Raw genomic sequence first — 18467 nt, 5'->3', positions numbered from 1 at the left:
AGGTGACAGGAAATCACCCGACTTCTACCGCGTTTAAGCAGGGCTAAGCACTACTTGAGCCTGAGCTACGTAGGATTCAGGGTAACAATATCTGGACAAGGAATGGGTAACAAATGCAGCAAGTGTTTGCATCCAACACCTAAACTTAATGCAACAATATATGTAATAATAATACTGTAACTGCAGTTCGGAAAATAGGAGGCTTAATATGCTCCGGGGCTTGCCTTTCACAAAGTTGCAAGGACGGTGGTCAGGGCACTCAACGGCGACCTCGTCTGGCACTTCTCCTGAAGGCTGCTCCTCCTGAATCTCCGGTGTCGGCTGCTGCTGCTCGTTCAGTTCCTCGAATTCCAGCAGGGTTACTCCTTCCGGTACACCTATTGCATGCCGATGCACAAGATAAATATCATGGATGCATAAGGAATGACATGATGCTCATGATGAATGAATCACAATGGGTGTTTATGAAAACATCACTGGACACTCGTTTACCGAGTAATTAGCTCTATTCAAATCACTTTAAGCATGTATCCCACTTAACTTAAATAACAAGAGCAACTTACCTAACTTGCATAACCTAAGATAAAGATGCTCATCTTCAGTTAAAGGCCTAACACCTAGGAACAGTACCATGAACTTAGAATAGTAAAGACATACTTAAAATAACAGTTAAAGCTTCATATGCAACAAGTAGCAACTTAATTCTATCATAACCAGAGTTCTATAACTCCAAATGACTTGCAAGAGGACATTCTGGAAAGCTTATGAAATTCTCTACCATTTATTTGTAAACATCAAAGCATGATTCTGAAGTTGACCAAATCCAATTCCAGTAGACCTAGAATCTATCCCGCAATGACAGGGTTGCCAACTTAATTATTTAATGATGGTGCAAAAGCCTAATTTGACCAAACCAAGTTTACCAACTTGTTTTTCATACCTAAGAAACATCAGAAAGTATAGTGCTAACTTCTAAATAAATTATTTAATATCCTTTTCTAATTTATTTAGTTAATCAGGTGATTAAAGCAATATATATAGTAAAACTATTCAGAAAAATCTACAAAAATTACAGTAGCTATCTCATGCTTCACATAGACTACCATAAAAATTTCAAAGCCATTGAGTAAGTATAACAGTCTACACAAAAATGATAAGGCATACTGGCTTAAAATGGCATAATTAAGAAATCCTAATGAAAAGTGTCAAGTAACAGATTTCCCATTTTTCCTAGCATCCTTCTATCATAAGAATAGCACCCATCAAATTTCACCTTCACTGGATCTATAGAAAAATTATGAAAATTCACACAAGATCCACCTATTAATAAAAGGAAATTCTATAACTTAAAAACTACACATGCACTAGCTCTGAAATTTTTACCAGAGCTTCTAATAAACCAAAATAGTGGACCCACAAAATTTCATAATTTTTGGACCACAGAAACTCAAGATAAAATTCAAACAAGTTTGCATGCTTCTAAAAACACATTTCAAACTCCTATTTAATTCATCCAAGTTTTCTAAAACATGTGCTCATATTATATTTTTGTTAAATACTAGACATGACCAGGAACCCAACAAAATTAGAACCACATCATTTGGATCTATATACTAGGAACTATATATTTTTGAAGATGTACATAAATCTGTGAAATAAATAAACAAAACAAAATAGGAAAACAACACTCAGCCCTACTCGGGCCAGCCCAAGGAACGGCGGCCCACGAATACGCGCTGGCGCGGCCCAAGACGTGACTCACCCCAAGCTGGCTCCCGCTGCGCGCGTCAGCGACTGACAAGCAGGGCCCACGTGTCATTGACACAAAAACAGAGCACGGCGAGGGTCGACGGTGAGATGGCGATAGCTCGCCGACGGCGAAGCTGCCGGCAAAACTAACCCCACCTGGGTGTTCACCACACCATCCCGCATCGACAGAGGTTCATGGTTAGGGTAGAGGTGCACTGGAAATGGTTTATCGCCGGCCATGGTGGCTCGGTGGCGCAACACGACGGTGCGCCGGCCGGCTCCGGCCATGGCTGGCCCAGGCGAACGGTTCTACGGCACCCCGGAGCTTAGGCGATAGTACTAGTGCTAAGATAAGGTTAGGGGGGGGTGCTCGGGAAGCCTAGCCATGGAGAGGTCCGTGCGACGGTGGAGTTTACTCCGGCGAGGCTCACCCACTGGCGACCTCCGGGCTGTAACGGTTAGATGGGGTAGGACTAGAGACACTATGAGGCACGGGGAAGACAATGCAGAGCAAAGGGGGCACGGAGGGCCGCTGATCAGCTCGGGCCACGGCGAGCTCGCGCTCCGGCGAGGCGCCGGACATGGCGGCGTCGCAGAAATGGCCATAGGACTCTCACCTAGCCACGGACACAACTGCGGAGAGCTCGAGCGAGTAGAGCAGTGGGGGACGCTCCAATGCACGCGAGCAATTTCTCCAGGGTGGACCGGCGGAGGGGCTGCGCGACGGCGAGCAATGGCGGAGCGGTAGCTCTGCTGCTACTGCGCTTCGGCTGAATGGAGTAGGCGAAGGAGGAGGGAACAAGAGTGAATGGAGAGGCAGGAGGATGCGGCTTCAAGTGGAAAACATCGGCAGCGGGTTCAGGCCAGCCACGGCGCGTGGCCTGGGCGGTCAGTCGGCCGTCGACGCGCAGCGCCACGCGGCCGTCGACTTCTGAAACGGCAAAGCACTGTAGAGTCTGAATTCTTCGTTTCAGTAACTAACCGAACCGACTGACAGAGCATGTTTGACGATCATTAACTCCTAATACGTGGCGATCCAGGTTAAGTCGTAGTTAGCAAAGTTGGAGACCTACATGAGTACTATAAGTTTGCTAATTGGAGCTCGAACTAGTTTGGCTTGGTCAGTGAGATACAGTGCTCCAAACATCAGCTCATGAAACTGAAATCTGCTTGGGGACTTAGAAAAATTTGCTAAGTATGAAATCAGCATGTACACCTGACTTGTGGGCCATGTTTGAGCATGTTCTAGCCATTTTCATGAGTTGGTCATAAAACAACTTTTGTTCCTTGATAAATTAGCTACAACTTTTGTAAAGAGTGCACAGCCATGCAAAGCTTCTAAGCTGGACTTTTGAATCAGTCAAACGATGACACTCCATGGGTCAATTTAAGTCAAACTTGCACTTGAGGGCATTTTGGTCATTTTGGTCTACATGAACAATGTTCCAACAAGTAAACTAAGTATAGTTAAGGTGTATTAGACCATGATCAACCATTTTACAAAGTTGTTATACCACTTCTACTGATCACATGTGATAAAGAAAGTAAAACAAGCAATTCATACATATGTTTCAATACAATGTTTCACATGTTGCATGACCTTGTTGTTATCCTATACTTGTCACATTACTACCATATTGCCATGTTTCCAAGTATGAGAGTTTCATGTAACATTCACATGTTGCACTACTACCATTCACAACAATCAAGCATGAAACACACACAGTTGAAAATGTTGCATATGCACGTTTCAGTAACAATGACATGATGACATAGATAATGCACATGTTTATGAAATGACATGCAATTTAGTGGAAGCCAAACACCTAGGGTGTTACATCCAGGACATATACAGCGCATGTATCATGTGGTCATATGAATATTTTGGTGCAACGATTGCCTTTTTTATGGGCAGTTATAGGCAACTCACAAAGATGTGTGAGGCAACAAACAACTGGATAAAAAAAAACTAAATATATGTCACGAAACCTCACAATTTATTTAGTATTTAATTTAACTAGCGAACAAGCATATATTATGAATTCATTTAGAGACAACAAAATTATAGATTCAAACCAAGTATGTCTATCATGAAATCCTTGTCGTTTACTATTTCATCAATACTGCCTGCTGGAGTTAAAATTTTCATCGTTTACTATTTCAACATTGGTGGTGGATTGCCATAAGTAAATTAAGATGCCAAGCCATTGGATCCAAATCAAGTGTACATCGCTAAATCCTTGTAGCTTACTATTTCGACACAGCTGGCAGATAGCTGCCGTACAAATTTATTAAAAATGACAAACTATTTGATTCAAACCAACTACGCCTCATGAAATCTTTGTGGTTTACTGTTTTGACACAACTGGCACACAATTGTTTCATTAAATTATTTAATTAAATATTATAAGCTGTTGGATCCAAATCATGTGTGTCATGAAATCATCTTGGTTTACTGTTTTGAGAGAGCTGGCTGACAATTGTCATGCTGGTTTATTTGATTAAATATGATAAGTCGTTGGGTCCAAATTAAGTATACATCATGAAATTCTTATTTCTATTTACACTAGTAGAGAAATGACCTTTGATCCAGCTCGAAATTTGGCTTTAGTCCCGGTATTTTTCGTGCTCGGGACTAGAGAAACCTTTAGTCCCGGTTGGAAGCTCCAACCGGGACTAAAGGTCCCTGCCCAACGGCTACTGCGGCAGGCTTTTGCTGCAGGGGACCTTTAGTCCCGGTTGGAGCTACCAACCGGGACTAAAGGTTAACTTTTACTCCTGGTTGGTCCATACAATCGGGAGTAAAAGTCTACTCCCGGCTAAAGGCTCCGTCTGGGACTAGAAAGGGACCTTTAGTCCCGGTTTCTGTCTCCAGCCGGGACTAAAGGTCCCCTCCTATATAGCCCTTGTTCCTCCCCGAGCCCAAGCCACATCGAGCTCAGTGTTCTTGCTTCATCGCCGGCCTCTCTTCTTCCTCATCGCCGGTAATCACAAGATTTCTTCGATTCCTCCACCGATTCTTCGGTTCTAAAGGTTACCAACTTTATACTCTCATGTTTCATTAGTAGCATATCTAATTTCTGGACTAGATATATGTGGTTTTTTATGGTGGATTTTTTTTATTTGTAAGCCATTTAAGCTCAAAATCACTTTAAAGTTTGCATATTTGGATGAAGGAAGGTTAAAGTAGTTATTCAAAACTAGTATTCAGCTTTCATTTCTAGTATGCATAGCACACTTCATGGTTTAGAGATATATAGAATTTTAGAGTTTTTTTAATTTTATTTGTTTAGAAAATGAGAAATTTATATTATATTAAAATGAGTATAGAGAGTAGATGGCAACTGCTTCCGGGTCCTCGGCCTCTCATCGGGTTCCAAAGCGACTGAGGCCGGACCTCCCTCTCATTGCATGCGGCAAGTGTGAGGAGAAGATTGTGATGGAGTACCGGGTGAGGAAGGAGTGTCCCAACAAGGGCCATATCTTCTATAAGTGTCCGGATCGCAATGTGAGTTATTTTGTCGCATTTGATGCATTATGGTTAATTTATAATTATTTTCATGATGATTGTGATTAAAGTTCTAATTTTTTGTTTTAATTTTAGTGGGATGGCACTGGATGTTTAGGCTGGTACTGGGAGGAAGAGTATGTTGAACACGTGCAAAACTCTCTTGCACAGGCGGCTACGACGGCTGATGAGGCAGTGATCCTGCGGAAGAAGCCTATAGATGTTGAACAAACGCATGATCTATCTGTTTTAGTTGGGATTGGTCGTGAAATCCTTATGCTGCCGAAGTGCATTTTAGCTTTAGTTTTTTTAGTGGTAGTTGGGATTGTCTACATTGTAGCGAGACTTTCATAAATTAATACCTTGTGTGGTGGCATGCATGTCGTATAATTAACTAATTATGTTCTAGGTTTTAATATGGTATGTATGTCATGTAATGCAGATGAGCCGGCATTGGATGTACAATGCTGATCGCCGTTCCCAAGAGTTCATTGAGGGCGTGCATTCTTTCTTATGTGTGGCCGAGGCAAACAAACGCGATAGTTTCATATGCTGCCCATGTGCCATATGTAAGAATTTGAAGGAATATGCTAGCTCAAGGAGTCTTCATTCACACTTGTTGAAGTTGGGTTTCATGCCAAACTATATTTGTTGGACAAAGCATGGAGAAACCAGGGTTGTAATGAAAGAAGGTGAAGAAGAACAATAGGACGATGATGACATTATTGCTGAATATGGTGCCTTCAATGATACTGCAATGGGGGAAGCTGAAGCAGAGGTAGTGGCAGAAGATGAGCCCGCTGATGATCTTGATCAGGCCATTCGTGACGCACAAAGAGAATGCGAAAGTGAAAAGGAGAAGATCAAGTTCGAGCGCATGCTAGAGGATCACAAGAAATTGCTATACCCAACTTGTGATGCGGGGTAGAAAAAGTTGGGTACCACACTAGAATTGCTGCAATGGAAGGCAAAGAATGGTGTATCTGACAAGGGATTTGGGAAGTTACTGAAAATCCAAAAGAAGATGCTTCCGAAGGATAACGAATTGCCCGTCACTATGTACGAAGCAAAATAGGTAGTCTGCTCTTTGGGATTAGAAATCCAGAAGATACGTGCATGTCCTAATGACTGCATCCTCTACCGTGGCGAGGAGTACGAGAAGTTAGATGCATGCCTAGTATGTCATGCATCGTGGTATAAGATCAGGCGAGATGACCCTGGTGATGTTGAGGGCGAACGTCCCACAAAGAAAATCCCAGCCAAGATTATGTGGTATGCTCCTATAATACCACGCTTGAAATGTCTGTTCAAAAACAAAGACCATGCAAAGTTGTTGCGATGGCACAAAGAAGACCATAAGGTAGACAATATGTTGAGACACCCTACTGATGGGTCCCAGTGGAGAGCAATCGATAGAGAATTCCTGGAGTTTGCAAATAACGCAAGAAACTTAAGGTTTGCTTTAAGTACGGATGGTATGAATCCTTTCGGGGAGCAAAGCAGTAGTCATAGCACTTGGCCTGTTACTCTATGTATCTACAACCTTCCTCCCTGGTTATGCATGAAGCGTAAGTTTATTATGATGCCAGTGCTCATCCAAGGCCCAAGGCAACCTGGCAACGACATCGATGTGTACCTGAGGCCACTAGTTGAAGAACTTCTACTTTTGTGGAACAGACCAGGTGTACGTGTGTGGGATGAGCACAAATAGGAGCACTTTGACCTACGAGCATTGTTGTTCGTAACAATCAATGATTGGCCTGCTCTAAGTAATCTTTTAGGACAATCAAACAAGAGATATAATGCATGCACGCACTGTTTCAATGACATTAAAGGTATATTCTTGAAAAAATGTCGAAAGGTCATGTACCTTGGCGATCGTCGATTTCTTCCTGTGAATCACCCCTAAGAAAGAAAGGCAAGCATTTTAAAGGTAAGGCAGACCACCAGGCCAAGCCGGGCAACCGAACTGGTGAGGATGTACTCAATATGGTCAAGGATGTGAAAGTAGTATTTGGAAAGGCACATGGCAGCGAATCTGTTCTGAACGACGCCGACGGTCATGCACCCATGTGGAAGAAGTCCATATTTTGGGAGCTACCCTATTGGCAAGTCCTAGAGGTCCGTAGCGCGATCGACGTGATGCACCTGACGAAGAATCTTTGTGTGAACCTGCTAGGCTTCATGGGTGTGTATGGGAAGCCTAAGGACACACTTGAAGCACGACAGGACCTGTGGTGTTTGAAAGAACAAGACAACCTACATCCAGAGAAGACATATGATGGACGCCATTACTTAAGTCTTGTCAGCTACACTCTTAGCAAAGAAGAGAAGGAAAGCAAGTTTGAATGCCTAGCAAGCATCAAGGTACCATCTGGATTCTCCTCGAATATAAAGGGTATAATAAATGTGCCAGAGAAGAAATTCCTAAACTTAAAGTCCCATGACTGCCACGTGCTCATGATGCAATTGCTTCCAGTTGCATTAAGAGGAATTCTACCTCCAAATATACGTCTAGCCACCGTGAAGCTATGTGCATTCCTCAATGCAATTTCTCAAAAGGCAATCGATCCAATGGATCTAGCTAAACTACAGAGTGATGTGGTTCAATGTCTTGTTAGCTTTGAGTTGGTGTTCCTTCCTTCCTTCTTTAATATCATGACACACCTCCTAGTTCACCTAGTCAAGGAGATTAGCATTCTTGGTCCTGTGTTCCTACACAACATGTTCCCCTTTGAGAGGTTCATGGGAGTCCTAAAGAAATATGTTCACAACCGTGCTCGGCCAGAAAGAAGCATCTCCAAGGGCTATGGAACAGAGGAGGTCATTGAGTTTTGTGTTGACTTTATTCCCGACCTTGACCCAATTGGTGTTCCTGAATCACGACACGAGGGGAGACTAAGTGGAAAGGGGACACTAGGGAAAAAACATATATTGGTATGCAGGACAATTATTTTAATAAAGCACACTACACAGTTCTGCAAAACTCCTCTTTGGTGGATCCGTATATCGAGACACATAAAGAGTTGCTCCGATCCGAGTTTCTAGGGAAGTCTGAAGCTTGGATTACGCGTTAGCACATGGAAACTTTCAGCGACTGGTTACGAAAAGAATGTTAGGGTGATGAGAGTATTGATGAGCAACTGTATTTGTTGGCTAGGAAGCCATCGTGGCATATCCTCACATACAAAGGGTACGAGATAAATGGGAATACATTTTACGCAGTAGCCCAAGATAAAAGGAGCACCAACCAAAATAGTGGTGTCCGCATAGATGCCACCGACCCTAATGGAAATAAGCAAACATATTATGGTCGCATTGAGGAGATATGGAAACTAAACTATGCACCTACTTTTAAGGTACCTTTGTTCAAGTGCCAATGGGTAAAGGCGACTGGAGGCGGGGTAGCAGTCGACAACCAGTATGGAATGACAACCATAGAGCTCAACAATATTGGGTACAAAGACGAACCATTCATCCTTGCCAAGGATGTGAATCAGGTGTTCTATGTCAAGGACATGTCTACAAAACCGAAGAGAGGGAAAAACAACAACGACCCAATCAATGAGCCAAAGTGCCACATAGTTCTTTCAGGGAAACGAAACATCGTCGGAATTGAAGACAAGTCAGACATATCAGAAGATTATGAAAAGGATGACCAAATTCCACCCTTCATAGTGAACAAAGACCCAAGCATCCAGCTAAATGATGAGGACACTCCATGGTTACGGCGCGATCATAACCAAGGAATATATGTTAAGAAGAAGTTCACTACTATGCCCGCTTGATATATATAGTGTATTCATATTTCTGTCGTGTATTCATATTTTCTACGATTTAAATGAATTTTCTACTTGATGGTGGATTTCCTGTGGAGAATGTGTGATGAAAAAACAAATGATCAATGTCAATAAGATGTGAAAACTAATTTCCTATCGAAAAGCAATAGTTTTAATGATTTTAATTAAGTAGTACATTTTTGCGTGGTGAAAATTATGATTATTATTTACACTATGTTAAATATTTATATGGTAAAACAAAAGAGTTTAGGTTGTAGATTTTTCTTATGTACAATAATGCAAAACCAGGCCCCGGAATTCTTTTTGTAATTTTTTGCTAATATTTTATTTACTAGACAATTAATAACTCTCTGCATATTTATATAAAAAAATATATATAAAAAAGGAAAAACTTCTAGAAACTGGCGGGAAGCCAAACTGCAGCCCACCTTTACTCCCGGGTGGACCAACCACCCGGGACTAAAGGTCAGACCTTTAGTTCCGGGTCTAACCATAGCTTTAGTCCCGGTTCTAACCATCACCCGGGACTACTAAAGATGGGCCGCGTTTTCACGGCCCGCCAAAATCCCCATTACTCCCGGGCCATGGCTACACCTGGGACTAAAGGTCAGACCTTTAGTCCCGGTTCAAACCATCACCCGGGATGAAAGGTCCCCCTTTATAAACCACGCCCTTCTCCCTTAGTTCTCTTCCTCTCTGTCTCCGCCGCCTTCTTCTCCAACCGGATCGAGTAGCCGCCAAGCCTTCTTCTCCATCACCTCATCTTCTCCACCAGATCGATCCGATCCAGCAGCGCCGCCGCCCCCTAGGCGACCACCCTAGCCTCGCCTCATCACGTGCGCACGCTGTCACCAGCCCCACGCGCACGTGCGGTTCTTCTCCGGCCGGCCAACGCACGCTTTGCGTTGTCCTCGTCCTTGGCCCACCTTGCTCGTCCTCACCGGAGCACCGGCCCTTCACGCCTGAGGAGGACACCGCCATCGTCCATGCCCATGCCGGCGCAGCTCCACCTCGAGGGCACTGCCAGCGTGCCCAGCCTCTGCAGCTCAGACCGCGCTGAGGCCATCACCGACGACGGCACGCCATGCTACGATGTTCTTGTCCTCACCGAGACGGAGCGCATCAAGGCCATCCTCCTCAATGACCAAGAAAAGGTCCCTCCTCCTCACCTCTGCAACGTTCTGCCGCCGCCATTTTTATCGCCGCCGGTTCTATTGGTAACTCTCACTGAATCTTCTCTGCTCTCACGTTGTTGCAGTCGGAGTCCGATCGAGTTGCTGGAGCTACTCTGGCGGCTATAGGAGCAGGACCTCGCGTTTGACACCTTGGATGTGAGCCACCGCCGCCACCATATATAATCTATTTATGATGGATTAATTGCTCCAACCTTTTGTAATCGGATGGATGCGTGTGCCGAGCCCTCGTGCTGACAAATCTTGTAATGCGATTTTGTGCTGAGCCATCGAGCTCAGTGGAGCACGGGCGCGGCCCGGTGTCTCATCGTTTCCTACTTTTTGCACGGTAGCTTATGATGACGCCGGCCCCCAGATCCGAGACATTCGATGGCGTCCGTGACGTTGTAGTAGTAGGGCACGTAGTTCTCGTACTCGGGCGGGCATACCTCCACCTCCTTGGCGCAGACTGGTTAGAAAATTATAGAAAATCCGTACTAGTTGAACTTGCGGACCGTGTTCATCTCGGCTAACATGTTCTCTGCCGAGCGGTAATGGACATCAAGGAGGAGCTTTGATTCTACAAGGGAGAGCGACAACGGTCGTGGAAGACCGTGTTCCCTTCCTCGTAGAATCGGAGCTCTTCCGTGGCCAGGTACGGTGCCGTCCGGTGAAGAAATGCCCGCCGAGATGATCACGTAAGCAAAGTCAACTAGTACGGAAGCTTACGTGATCTTAGAAGATGTGTGGGGTCATGAGAGCGTGTGTTTTGTCTCAATTTTGTCGAGCAGGTCACTTAGAATTAATTTTTCCATAAAACACCCGTGAGCTCGCCGATGTCGAGCAGGTCACTTAGAATTAATTTTTCCATGAAATGAAATACTTAGAAATCATGCCTTTTATTTTTTAGAATTAATTTTTCCATGAAATAAAAAACTTAGAAAATAGTTAGAAAATTGTAGAAAATCCGTACTAGTTGAACTTTTGTGTTCATCTCGGCTAGCATGTTCTCTGTCAAGCGGTAACTGACGTCAAGGAGGAGCTTTGATTCTACGAGGGAGAGCGGCAACGGTCGTGGAAGACTGTGTTCCCTTCCTCGTAGAATCGGAGCTCTTCCGTGGCCAAGTACGGTGCCGTCCGGTGGAGAAATGCTCGCCGAGATGATCACGTAAGCAAGGTCAACTAGTATGGATGGTTATTTATTTAAACATATTTTTGAGCTAGAATTTGATGGATATTTGATAACTTCAGACTTACAAATGTCATCTACAAATGTTACTATCCTTGAGGTGGCACGTCCTGCAGGTGTCCATTTTATAGACATAGTTTATATTTTTTTATAGATATATCTAGTGGTGTAAAAGCTAGATGGCTGCCCCGAGAGACAACATGTATGAAGAAATGATGGATATTATCAACACCGGCACTCAATTTGCCGATGGTGACCAGTAGGATATAGATGACGGAAGTTAATACCTGGCTCTTGAAGATAACCAAGAAAATATTGTGCAAGAAAATACTGGCGAGGTATATATATTTATATATATATTTGAATATTATATATATATTTGAATATCTATCATCTATTATGTGTACACATGATATTTATTTATTTATTTTTAAACATAGCCCTCTGGATCGACGACCACAACGGTGAAAAGCAAAAATATTCGAGGCCCGAAAAAGCCATTGGAGGGGCGCTACATAATATTGGAATTCAATATCGAGACAGGCGAACCACTTGGTCCACATGCAAGGAAATTCGTGCAACACTGTGGGTGCCTTGTAAGGGATAGACTTCTGATCAGTGCCCGTGAATGGAAGCAAAAGATCAACGAGCCTCATGTTAGTTTTGTCTCTGATCTTGATAAGAATTTAATTTGGGATGATATCCTTCAACATTTCACGTTGCAAGCAGATGATTATGATGATATCAATGATGATGAATTGAAGGAGCTAGTTCGAAAGTGGGCTATGAAGAAGATGGCCACACAATTCCAGACTTGGAAGAAATTCCTATACACGAAATACGTCAAGAAGAACCTAACGCCCAATTTCAATACTAGTGGCCCGCTCGTGAAGTTGAGGCCCTACTGGAATGATTTTGTACAGTACAAGACATCGGAAGAGGGTGAGGAACGGATGAGAAGGAACCAATAGAATGCCCGACAGAAGGTATACCACCATGGCATGGGATCAGGTGACTACGCGACTGCCATTCCCATGTGGGAAAAAATGGAAGCGGACATTCTTGCTAAGGGTATCACACCAGAATCACTCAATTGGCCGAAACACGCGAAGAATTGGTTTTTCGCTCATAGGGGAAGACTGGACCTAGAGACCGGGAAGCTGGTTCATGGCCCAAAACTCAAAAGAGCAATACAAAGATTTTCTTATGCTCTACAAGCTAAAGCTATTGGTGTGTTCAGGCCCAATAGAGAGAAGGATGAACTGACGTATGCTATCAGGACTGCTGAACACAGTGGCTGAACGAGAGGTTTAGGACAGAACATTTCTTGGGAGCATGGTTTCGCTAACGACAGAGATACCTACAGAAGCTGGCAGAGAAGGAAGGATGAGGAAGTAGCGCGGATCAGTAAATTGGAGGAATATGTTCGTGAGTCACGGGAGGCGTTGCTTCAAGCACGGGAGTGCGAAAAAGACATGCAAGCTAGAATGCAGGACGAAATCATAAAGCAAGTGCAAATAGCAATGAGTGCCCAAAGGCAGGCATCAGATCCAAGAATCAACATTAATATTTGCCCCCTGATCAGTTGAAAAGCAGCTGCGCTTCCACGGAGTTGCCAAATTAAGATGACGCAATGCTACGTTTCCCCGTGGATGACATCACTGCACCGTTTGCATCATGTGAGCTACATATTCCAAAAGGGAATGCCACAATCATGGTGGCTCTCGGTGTTTTTTCTCCTCTAGATCCTACCAAGACACCAAGAATCCATGGGGCAATAATACCACCTGGATATGTTAGCGTCTCAGTGGATAGAGTTAACAAAGGTTTTAGTGATCTGGCTCTTGACATTTCAAGAGGTGATGGGGAGAAGACTCTAGGAGAAGCAAAGAAGACATTCATACTATGGTGCAAGCGCTACATCATTATTCCTGGGGTCTCTAGTCCACCGTCGCTTCCTCAACTGCCAGACAATAGGTGCGGACAAAAGTGAACAAAACAATTTTTTCACTAATTTTCTATAGACATACATGATTAATAATAACAATTTCTTATACCTAATTATTCTTTTTTGTACTCACACAGCAGGGCCACCGCCAGCCTAAGTCCAATTATTCAATCTCCAGATCATCATAGTGCTCCGGGCAATGATTATGCAACGCTGCCACCTCCAAGGAGGTCTCCAATGGCTGCCCCGCCTCCCTTCATGACCAAGAAACAGCCAGCTCCTAAGCGGTCCGCCCCACAAACAAAGCCGTTGGTCCACCAGCCGGCAAAGAAGAAAGCCTCCTCTAATCCAGTTATTCCTCAAAGACTGGCTTACGAGAAAAGTGAAAATGAATTAAATGCTGCAGTACAAAAAGATGTGAGCAGTTTCTTTGAAAAAGTAAGAAAGCAACGAGAAGCGAGGGAGAACCCGGAGAAACCGTACTTCTACCTACCTCCAGATCTTCTAAGAAAGAAGGTGGACCAGAAAAAGCGGGAATCTCAAAAGACCCTATCAAAATCGGACTATGACCGCTCTCTCACCAAGTCATTTGAGGCGGCGCAGAAAAAGACTAGAGCAGGGAAAGGTGTCGCACAACTCGGACAACAATCGCAACAATCAGTCCCCCTCTTGTCATTCATAATGAATATGGTTCAAACTTAGACGTACTGGACGTCAATTTTAAGGACCTGGCTCTGTTTTACGAGGATACCTGTTTGGACCTTGCCCAAGTGCTCGTTGAAGGACCATCTACATCGAAAGTGGATCCTTGAAAGAAATTTGAACATGGAAAGAGTCTATACAACCTTGAGGCCTTAGGTAAACTGGGTACGCAAATGTACCTGCTAAACAAGTGGTACATGGCGGCGTGTGAACGGGGAGAGAACTTTGTTTCTGTCAGAGTTAGAAACCAACATTACTTCCGTGGCGATGACGTCATATATGTGAGTTTTTAGAATTACACTAACTATGCCACCTGGACTCTCGATAAAAGTCTCATTAGCTGCTATTGTCTGTAAGTGTGATTATTTTCTACTATTAAAGTATATATATATATAAAGCTATATGTATATATATAAATTATATATCCTCACACTATATTTTAATATATGCAGATATGAGATGACAGAACTCAGAAAGAGAAAGGATAATGATGTTGGTTTCGTTGATCCAAATGTCTTATTCCAACACCCTAATCCCCCGCCTCAATGGAAAGCTGAATTCGAGAAAAATCTCATGAGGTTCTTAGTGAACCAACAAAACAAGGACATACTCTTCCCCTACAACTTCAAGTGAGTGTTAAATAATTAATGTCGATCATATAGACATTTGTTCAATTATTTGCTTACTAGCTAAGCTATCTTCCATATATATATGTTGACTCTAGTTAATGTCAATCATATTTGTGTATAAAAACATATGCAGCAATCACTGGATATTGATGGTCATCGATATCGCCAATAGTCGGTTGAGCATCTTAGACTCGTTAAGAAAAGAGCAAACAGAGTACAAAGACATGATAGATATTATCCAAGGGTAATTTAGTCTCTCTAGCAACTATATATACCCCGATCTCTTAACTGCAACAATTATTAAAGGCCAAATTAATTTTTTATTTTATTGGGCGCAGTGTTTGGAAAAGTTTCATTGAGAAACACCACATGAAACATTGCAAAGCGCCACTAGATGTAATCGCACACAAAGTAAGTACCAGCTACATTTATATATATATATATATATATATATATATATATATATATATATAATTAATTCAATTAACACCATGCATGCTTTCAATTCATCGGATCTTTTTTCTCGTAAAAGTGGGTTCTGAGGCAAGAACAGGGGAACAACTACTGCGAATACTATGTTTGCGAGTTCATCATGGCGTACTAAAAAAGAACTCCTGAAGAGAACCTCAAAGTACGTTATATAAATATATTCATACATTCACAATTTCTTTTATTGCTCATATATATATAAGTAATCACGTGACCAACACACATATATATATTAATACTTTTCCTATAACTTTTATTGAAGACTATGGTTGAAGGAAAAAGTCATACGACGTGACCAACTGAAAGCAATTCAAGAGACCATAGTAGGTTTCTTAATGACCAGGTCCTAAACCCCGTCGACGAGTTCTACAATGACGTGAACGAAACATGGAAGCCAAACCAGATGGAGTGAATTTGTTATCCCAAAGATATGATAGAATATACAATGAAAGCTTTATTTGTAATATATATATATACATATTATATGTACATAAAATAATGTACAATATATATATGCATGTAATATATACGTTAGTTTCATACTTTAGTTTATACAAAATGTTCAAACATTATAAACGTGTAGAATACGTATATTATTAGCAGCGTAGAATGCGTATTCGAAAACCTATTCGAAAACCAAAACGAATCATCAATTGAAAATAGAAACAAAAAAATGAAGAAAAAACCTTTAGTCCCGGTTGGTAATACCAACCGGGACTAAAGGGTCAGCCCACGTGGCCAGGCCGGGAGGCCTCTTTAGCCCAGGTTAGTATTACCAACCGGGACTAGTCCCGGATTCATGCTCCCGGTTCCAAAACCAGGACTGAAGGGGGTTGAGAACCGAGAGTACAGCTAGTTTCTCTACTAGTGTTACAAAGGAGTTGGACTCTTTGCACAGTCAGGCCAGTCCATTGACGTCGCCTTGATTAAACGAGGTCGTCCGATCGGTTTTTAACGCCTTTCCTTCCACCCACGCGTCCTAGTCACTTTACTCTCCTCCATGCCGCCCTCTGGTTCAACCAATGCCTCTAGAAGCCTCGTGTCGGCCTTATTCCTTGAGTCGTATACCACACACTCACCTCCCCTCGGCTCACCTGCTTGACATGCATGGCTGCTAGTGCTAGGCAGCTATCAGATTACATTGTTTATTGTTTGAGCAAGGCTGACAAAAATTAATCACATGGGTCTATTTTAGTGTATACGACTTATATTCACAATTTCTCATAGTGTATAATTAACTCTACCAGCTACCACTCTGAAAAAACATTATTTTTTTTCGAACCGAGGCCTTTCCCCATTTCCATTAAAGACTAAAGGGAATACATCAGAGTGTAGAGTTTTCGGGCAGCAAAGGTACATTAGAGTTTGATCTCACCAAATGATAAACAGGCTAAAACCATCAACTGCCATATCATACATCAAAACAACCAAAACGCCGAAATAGAGCTAAACAACCATCAACCAACGGAAGGACCATAAACTTGATCGCCATCCATCAGAACGTCAGATCCTGCTCTGCTTTTCACCTTCATCCACGTCTGGAAGCAGCCTTGTCTTGATAATAGCATGTGATGGTTTGACAAGCAGCTTTAGAGCTATCACTACTAACTTCTGACCCTTATGCCACGCATTTTTGTCGTAACTGCAAGATTTGGTTGCAATAAGGGGTATTATAGCAACCATTTCACTTTCGGTTGCAATAGGCGGAATTTTTGCCACAAATTATTTCGTGGTCGTGAGTGCGAAGATCATTGCAATAAGTAAGTGCTATCACAAACAATTGTAAAACAGTTGCAATAAGTGGTCACTGTTGCCACGATTTGATTTGCGTTGCGGGCGGTTTTATTGGTGTTGCAATACTGAGATGATATTGCAACTCTTTAATTGATGGTTGCGAAAGCGCGTCTATATTGCAACAAATATGATTTGTTGTATGTAATAGCCGATTGCGTTGCAAAAGAGTTGTACATATAACAATGAAAAAAATAAATCGTTGCAAAAGCTAAGGTCCTACTGCAATAATGCTTATGACATGTTTGGGAGTGCCTGCACCACTATGAACTAAGATCCAAATCAACAGACTCTCACATGGAGCATAAAGTACGCGGGTTATCTTGTATAGGCTAGAAAGCAACTAGAAGCTAACGTTACTTGTACAAGCTAACAAACATTATTAAAAAAAAGCAAAAGCACACAAGCATATACAACAAAGCCATCTCACGGATTTGAAAAAAAAATCTTCAAAGATTTAAAAAAAACTACAAAAGGAATGATTAAAAATTTTAATCCCAAACATGTATTTATCATAACAATAGTAAATTTATCGGTGCAGAAAGTGACCACAAGTAAGTATTTGTAGTTTTGCCGTACGTTGTGATTGGAGGTGGCCTAGCACTCAATGACATAGGGTTTATACTGGTTTAGGCAACGTATCCTACGTCCAGTTTGAGTCGGTCGGTGACTTTATTCCTGGGCCTAGGTGCTCAAAGTTTGCAGTGGGGTTACAAACGAGAAGGAGAAAGATGGGGTGTACAAGAGGTCCGATCGGCTCCGATCGGAAGGGCCAAGAGCGACAGGAGCTCCGCTATGAGCTAAGTGTTCAAGCGTGTGCTTAAGGTCCGAACCTAGCGGTTCTGTGGTTAGGAACTAGTGAACTTGGTCGATCTAATGAATCTGGAATTACTTGTATGAACTTGAATCGACTTTTTTTCTCTTGGGAGAGAGGCATCTCCTTTTATAGATGAAGGGGATGTCCTTATAAGTGAGAGGGAGAGAGTACGTATGCTTCTAAACCTTGTTACCCATGCCTGCAGGTACATGATGATGGTAAGCGCCCACAACACTATTGGATGTCGGATGATGTGGGAGGTTGTGTCATCTTGCTTTGGGTATCGCAGATGGAGGTACCTGTATATACTGTTGATGCCCAGAGGCATGTGAGGAGTTTCACCATGTTCACTCGGTACGGTAAATTCCAGCGCCCACAACACTGTCGATGTCCAGAGGCATGTGGGGGGGGCCTTACCGTATGGGAGTTAATGGCGCCCACAATACTGTAGGTAAAAAGTCGGTGCCTACAACACTGTTTGTGTCAGGGCGGTTGCAGAGTACTGTTCCTACAAGTGTACAGGGTATGGTTCCCGGTATCGTGGTTTGACTTGTGCGCCTTGCCTTGCTTTCTCCGTTCGTTCCCTAGTCCTTTTCGGGCGGGCGTCCCCGGTCAGTTGGTCCCAGTCGGCTCTGGTTGCGCCAGTCGGAGAAGAGCGGTGAGCAGGGCTTCT

Source organism: Miscanthus floridulus, chromosome 10 (genome assembly GCF_019320115.1).
Source record: "Miscanthus floridulus cultivar M001 chromosome 10, ASM1932011v1, whole genome shotgun sequence".
In the NCBI taxonomy this organism is placed as follows: domain Eukaryota; kingdom Viridiplantae; phylum Streptophyta; class Magnoliopsida; order Poales; family Poaceae; genus Miscanthus; species Miscanthus floridulus.
This window is presented reverse-complemented; position numbering follows the sequence as displayed.